Raw genomic sequence first — 7,978 nt, 5'->3', positions numbered from 1 at the left:
TGACACTAGAATTTGAGGTAGGTATAAAATAGGCCTATAACTGTAACCTGTTGGGAACATTATCAGTTAGACACTTTATAAATATAAAGGAATATGATGATAATATTTCCCAATAAGAGACATATTTATGTTAAGAAAAAGAATTCTTATGTTTTATCAAGGAGAAAACAAAGGTTTTAAGATGGGAATCCATAAAATATAACTCAAGTCCTTTTTATGGCAATGTAAATACAGTTTATAAGTACATATAAATAACTACATTAATCTTTTTAAATGTAGGTGATCTCTGCTTGATAATCTTATCGTTTCTTTGCAAATAATAGGGAAGAAAAAAAATCCATTTCCTTAATGCTCAAATGGCCTCTCATCATCATGTCTGAATATACACTTGAAGTATTCCAATAGTAGTCAACAATTTTAGCTATAATGAAGTAGTTCTATAATTAGTGAACATGTATCACAAGAAATCAGGTTAACTTCTTCTGCTTCATCTTTGGAAACACGGTATTTTCCACCACATCGGCAACTCAGAAAAAAAGAATGATCATCTTCATTCCAAGACATTTCTTCAAGATATACTTGAGCATCTACTGGGCCCAAATTTCTTAGCTCATCTTCATGCCGCTGCAGGTCACACTCTTTTTTTGTCTCTTCATTCCCTAGAATTTTCCAGGCCTGATCAACTTCGATGAACTTCTGTATACATTCCTCCACTTTTCCTGCTGGCACATCTGTACTTTGTTTATCAGTATGAGCTTTTGATACTTTTGTTTTAGGTCTGACACATCTGCAGACGGGTCTGCTCCCAGAATGCTATACCAATCCTTTTTTGGTAACTGCTCAAATGCCATCATCCATTAAACAAGAAGTGGGTCTTCTCAGATCCGCCAACTTCACACAGCCAAGGAGGCCCGCTCGCTGCCCGCTCTCGGATACCGGCTAGGACTAGGAACCAGTAAAAAGCCCATTTTCACTATTTATTTAAGCGGAAGGTGTTCTGCCATGAGGTTGTCATGGTGATTGCATGATCTACCAGATCCCTTTCAGTTCCTGATAGGAACTTTCACGGTAATAGAAAACTTCATCCGTTCGCTAGGGGGCAATTTTATAAAGTTCATTTTGCCTAGTGCTTACCTTGTGAGCATTTGCTATTTGCTCAGTTTCAAATGAGACTTTTAGCAAGCAGTTTAAAGAGAGAAAGGCTGAGACGCATAATACCTACCTGTCCGAGTACCTGCATGAGAATGTAAAAGACAAAAGGCACAATAGCTCACAGAGGAAGGAACATACAGACATGCGACAGACACAACACAGAACCACCTGGAATAACACAACAGGAATGGAAGGAAATGCCTTTTGGAATTCCCACACCAAGGCAGTTCTTAAGTTATCTTTAATGAAAGAGAGCTATTGGCATAGAGCTAAGTCTCTCACTACAAACAAAATGAACTCCTTGTTGATCCAGATTTGTTTTTTAGAGGGACAAAAACACTTTCAATTAACAGTATTCCCCTGAAGGCTTCCACTGAGCATCTTGTTCAGTCTTCTGTCATGCAGATGTTCACTTGGTTAGCACTCAAGAAAGAAGCAGACAGATTCATTAAGAGACATTCAGACACACAAATTCCTCTTTGGAAAATTCACCGCAAAATTTTTCTTAAGGGCTTGCCTTTTATGATAGCTGTCAGGGACATTTCCCTTCAGATTTCAGCCATGCCTCTTTCATTTTGAAGGCTACTGAAGGACTCCATCACATGCCAGGCTTCCACAAATAAAGCACTGGCCAGGGAAGGGCTGAAGAGCAGCAGGAAGGGTAGGCAGTCTGTTGCCTGATGCTCTGTCCCTACACTGTATTCCATTCTTCCTGGCATTACCCCCTTTACTCATGAGTTGTCATTAATTCCTTCCAGCTTCTACTCCAAGCAAATCCTACCTCCCTGATTACATTCTGGGATTAGTTTGCTGGGCCAGTGCCTAGCTTGGTTACACATGTGTAGCTACTATTGAAACCTAATCTTGCACAGTAGAAGGCTGTATTCTAAACTAACTTTCTCCTCCGTGGGTTGATTAGGTGTAGTAGAAGATTACTACCTCTCCAGTAAAAAGTGAATGTTCTCTATTATAGCTTGAAGGACTTCCCTGACTTGCTTTGAAAGCCCACAGGAGAAAACAGTCCATTCACTTTCCTAAACATCAGCATATTCACCCCGCAGAGTTGGCAGACCTCTGCTTTCCAGCTCCTTAAAACTGTCTCTGGTTATAGTCAGAATTTGTGTGGCTTTAGTGAACAGTCCCATACTAAATTGTGGGGATCATAGGGAAATGGAAGTAAAAATTGACATGGGAGAGTGTGTGTGTTGTCATCTACATCACAAAGTGGTCCACCATCTGATTTCATTGGCAGAGATGAGGCTCAGCTTCAGGTTCATGACAGGTCTTGGCTCTAAGCAGTGTGTCCCTATTGGAGTAAAGAACTTGAGTCAATTCCCACGGGACAGGATCTAAGAGGAGTAAAGCAGGAAGGATGTGCAGGGGAAAAATCAAAAAGTTGATCAGAAACCCAAGAATACCTAGATTGTGGAGACAAATCAGTATTTCCTCAGGTACCTTTAGACTCAAGGCAGGATTCTGATTCTAGAATCCTCTTCCAGGTTCAGAATTTGGTCTTAATACCCTGCTAGATTTGGCTCATAGCATGCAGATCTTCTGTCATCATTATGAAACAGGATTGGGGTAGGCAGGTTATGAGAGTCATTTTTTTAAAAAAAAAAAGTTGGTCAAATTGCAAAATACATCAAGATCATTAAGAAATTCTTCCTGGGGCAAACAAAGAGAGGAGAAATTAGCCAGAGTGGTCATAAAACATTTAACTGTCTGACTAAATTTTTTTGATTTATAAGGAGCCATTTTTCCAGAGAGAAATTTAAGTCTATGATTTTGAAATTTTACTAAGTAGTCTTGATGTTTCTTTGAAGTTTTTATTAGGAAAACATTGGCCATTTGGAGGGCTTTCTAAAAATAATCTGTGCTCACAACCTGCATCTCAGACATGTTATCACTCTGTCTTGCCATATTTCTGGTGCCAGTTGTCAAGTTATTATGTTTTTAAAAGTATGAGTTCCTTAAATAAATAAATTAAAATTCAAAAAAAGAAAGTACTCATTTCTGTATATCTTCTTCAGTCTGAAGCAGAAGCACTTGATAGAAATTGACCTCATAAGTAGCTCTCAGACCCTCAGAATGACAGACAAGTATATAAGAAAATATGGGTTCCCCTAAGGAGTTTGTATACTTAGTGTTATTTACTTATTATTTTTCAGTTTTGATGGATTTATGGGGAAGGGAGAAAAGGGATTTGAACATAAAGATGTTTAATTTTGTAGATTACATATATTGCTTACTTTTGATAGATGTTCTTACCCCTCAAAAAATTGCAAAAAAAGAACTTCTCCAAAATAGAAGTATAAGAGGACACATGTATGGACTGCTTATGTAAAATAGATTGGGGGAGGCTGTCTGAATAATCGGATTGGGTGTAAAGATTCTTTAAAAGCTTTGTACTTGTCAGGAGAATAATATGGAAGGTCATGAGTTTTAAAAGCCCTTTGGAGAATGATTAAAGTTACTTTTATATCCCCAAAGACAACACTATATTTCAGGACTCTCTTTTATTTAATTTCACTAATTATTTGGAAGTTTAAAAAAAATCTGAGCTAGTCAGATTAACAGATGGTAAGAGAAAGGGAAAGGTGAGACTTCTGTAATAGTGGGTTAGATTCTGAGGGATTTGAGAACAAATTAATGTAATGAAAAAGAAAAATAACAGAGACAATCAGTGAAACCAGAAATTGGTTCCTTGAAAAGGTCAACAAAATTTATAGATCTTTAGCTGTTTGACCTAGATGGTGGTGGGAGGGGGGGAGGATTGAAATTAATAAAATCAAGGATGAAAGAGTCTGAGACAACACTACTGACCTTATAGAAATGAAAAGGAGTGATTTTATGCCAACAAATTAGACAATCTAGATGAAGTGTAAAAACTTGTTAGAAAGACACAAACTACCAACTGACTCAAGAAAAACAGATAATGTGAATGGATTGAGAGTTGGAGATATAGTTTAATTGAAGAAATCTTCCCCGAGGCCCTGAGTTCAATGCCCATACACAAAAGTAAAAAAAAAAATTAAAGGAAAATATGAATAGATTGATAGTAAATAAGTAGTTGAACTAGCAATTAAAAAATTCCTCATAAAGAAAAGCCCTTGTATTTATGTCTTTATTGGTGAATTCTACCAAGTAGTTAAGAAGACAGAATACTTATCCTTCACAAACTCAAAAAATAGAGAAAAGACTACTTCACAATTCCATGAGATCAGTATTTTTTCAGTTTCAAAGCTAGAAAAGGTCCTCTCTAAAAGAAAACTATAAACCAATGTCTTACATGAATGTGAGTATAAAACTTGTTGAACTGAATCCAGCAATATATGAAAAGAATTATAGACTATGACCAATGGGATTCATCCCATAAACACAAGATTGGCTTAACAAATGAAAATCAATGAGTGCAATATTCTACACTGACAGAATAAAAGACAAAAAAACACATGACAATTTTAGAAAATGCAGGAAAAGTATTTGAAAAAAATCTAACATCTTCTGATGATTAAAAACAAAAAAAAATTCTACAAATTCAGAATAGAAGAATATATCCTCAGCTTAATAAAGGGTAACTACAAAAAAATCTACATCTACATCACACTTATATGGAAAAATAAAATATTTTCATCCTATGAATGGAAATGAGACAAAGATATCTGCTGTTACCACTTCCAAGGTACTATATCATCAGTAAATTGCATTTTATTGAAGGTTGTAGGGATTTAAATAAGCTGGGCACAATGGGGCATGCTTGGGAAGCTGAGGCAGGAGGATCCCAAGTTTGAGAGCAACATCAGCAATTTAATGAGGCTCTAAGGACTTAGAGAGCCCCTATCTCAAAATAAAACATTAAATAAGGGCTAGAGATGTGGCTCATTGGTTAAACAACCCTAGGTTAAATTCTCATTACTAAGAAAACAACAAACAACAACAACAACAACAAATCCATATTAGAAAGGAAGAAGTAGAACTGTCATTGTTTGTAGGAAACATGATCCTATGTGTAGAAAATACCAAGGAACACATTAAAAACCCCATTTAAATTAATGAATAAGTTTGTAATTTCATAGAATGCAAGATTAATACACAAAAATTTATTGTATTTCTATAGTAGCAACACACAGTCTAAAAATAAAATTGGGAGAATAATTTCATTTACAATAGCATTTAAAAAAACATAAAATAGGGCTGTGGATGTGGCTCAAGTGGTAGTGCACTCGCATGGCATGCGTGCGGCCCAGGTTCCATCCTCAGCACCACAATACAAACAAAGATGTTGTGTCCACCGAGAATTAAAAAACAAATATTAAAATTCTCATTCTCTCTCTCTCTCTCTCTTTAAAAAAAAATACTGTTGTCCTTTGGTATCCAGGAGAGATTGGCTCCAGTACCTGTGGATACTGAAGTCTGTGAATATATAGAACCTATATACATCCTCTGTATACTTTAATTATCTCTAGATTACTTATAATGCCTAATACAATGTAAATGATGTGTAATAGTTACTATAAAGCATTTAGGGAATAATGATTAGCAGCTGGATAAATCTGAGGATGTGTAACTCACAGATATGGAGGGCTGACTGTACTTTGAACAAGATTTTGACAAATGCAACATTTGTACACTGAAAATTACAAAATGCTGCTTGGGAAATTTAAAAAGATCTAAATAAACAGAGATATCACAAGTCCACCAATTCTAAGACTCCACATTGTCAAAGAACTATTTTCTCCAAATTAATCAATGGATTCAAAGTAATGCATATCAAAATCTAATTTGATATTCTAATATAAATTAACTATTAGTCTCAAAATATTTATAGAACTGCAAAGGAACAACATTGACTAAAACAATTTTGGAAAAAAAAAAACAAAGAAAAAAATTGGAAGACTTATACTTCCTCACCACTTAACCTAAAAACTTACTTTAATGGTTTGTGTCCTATAATTTCAGTTACCTGAGAGACTAAGACAGGGGGATTGCTTGAGCCCAGGAGTCAGAAGCTAGCCTAGGAAACATAGAGAGGTCCTGTCTCAGAAAAAGAAAAGGGAAAGAAAAGAAAATATAAGTTGTTTTTATTCTCTGATGACAGGAGAGAAACCTATGAAACTGTTTCAGACTATACTTTGTATTAAAATAAGAGTAGAATAAAGTGGAAGGTACCCAAAAAAGCTTACTTTAAATTCACAACATAAAAGACGCTGTGATATTGATCAAAGAGGAGACTCTGCACATTAATCAAGACCCTTTCAAGGATAGGCATATGAATCAATGGGTCAGAATTAAAAGTCTAGAAATAAACCTAACATTTCATACCATTTAATTTTCATCAAAGTTACCATGATATATCAGAGGGTAGAAGGACAATTTTTCAATAAAATAAAGCAGGGACAATTGGAAATCTACATGCAAAAATATGGTCTTAGGTTCTTACCTCAAACCATCTACAAAAATTCACTCAAAATATACCATAACTCTAAATTTAACAACTAGAACTATATAAGCAGAAAAAATATTAGGATAAAATTTTTGAGGCCTTGGAATAGGCAAAAGTTCTTGCATGTGACAGAAAAAGTACAACCCATTAGGTTCATTACAAATTGATACAACTTAAAATTTTCATTTCCAAATGCAAAGCTATTCATTTTCTTACTGGTGTCTTTTAACTGCAAAAAATAAGTGACCTATTGGGAGAAAACATCAGCAAATCACACCTTTGGCAAATGATATATATCTACAATATACACAGAACTCTTACCTCAGAGGTAGAGTGCTTGCCTAGTATATGTGAGACCCTGAGTTCAGTCCCAGCAGGGGAGAAACAAACCAACCAGCCAGAACTCTTACAACTTGATAATACAAACAGCTCAATTAAGACAAAAGATTTGAAGATATTTCAACAGTAAAGATGTACAGGCTGCTAATAAGCACATGAAAATATAGTCTACATGATTCTAATTAGAGGAATATAAATTAAATTAAAAACAGGAGGTGAAACCACTACATATCCAAGAATATAACCAGCAAGTCAGACAATACAAAGTAATGATAATGATATAGAGAAATTGGAATGTTCATGTAGCTTGTAGAAATATAAAATGATATAGAAACATGAAAAATAATTTGGCAGCTTGTTAAAATGTTAAGTATAAACTATCATACAACCCAGTAATTCCATTTCTAAGAGATAAAAGAACATATATGCCCATAAATGACATGTATATGAATGTATATATGATCATTTTCCATAATAGCCACAAATGGGAAATAATCTAAATGCCTATTGATTTGATATTCAAAATATGGCATGTTTATATGCTTAATTCTATTCAGCAAAATAAGGAAATTAGAAACTGAAACATGGTACAACATAGATAAATCTCAAAAAACATGCTCAGTAAAAAAAAAATCTAGATGGAAATAAAGATATATTGCCTGTTTGCATTTATATAAAATGTTTAGCAAAATTAAAATATAACACAGACCTTGGGGAGGTCACACTGAAGCTTGCTGCTATTGGAATCTGGGAAATCATAGCAAACATTGCCACACACAGAAGGCCCCTGATTAGCAGCTACCATGTGGCCTAGGGCCCACTTGGCATAACACAATTGAAACAGGTACATATCAGACTTTAACCAAGGAGTTTCAGATATGGAAGAGAGTGCAACTCAGTTTCCCATTAAGTCTGGTAACTCATACAACTAGCTGAACAGAGTTGGGAAACCTAATAGGTGAGAATAATTACATGCAGGTACTGAATCTTGAAAGGTCATATTCATAGGCTGTGGGTTGTGTGAGACTTGCCATTCTCCCTCCA

The 7,978-nt window shown here is 35.1% G+C and overlaps 1 pseudogene; it reads right to left on the bottom strand.

Moving 5' to 3' along the window:
* Nucleotides 1-405: 405 nt before the first annotated feature.
* On the bottom strand, nt 406-899 carry LOC143405139 (dnaJ homolog subfamily C member 24 pseudogene; annotated as a pseudogene).
* Between the last annotated feature and the right edge of the window lie 7,079 nt (nt 900-7,978).

The sequence above is a fragment of the Callospermophilus lateralis genome, chromosome 7, assembly GCF_048772815.1.
Source record: "Callospermophilus lateralis isolate mCalLat2 chromosome 7, mCalLat2.hap1, whole genome shotgun sequence".
Classification (NCBI taxonomy): domain Eukaryota; kingdom Metazoa; phylum Chordata; class Mammalia; order Rodentia; family Sciuridae; genus Callospermophilus; species Callospermophilus lateralis.
Note: the sequence above shows the minus strand (reverse complement) of the source record. Positions and strands in the feature narration are given on the sequence as shown.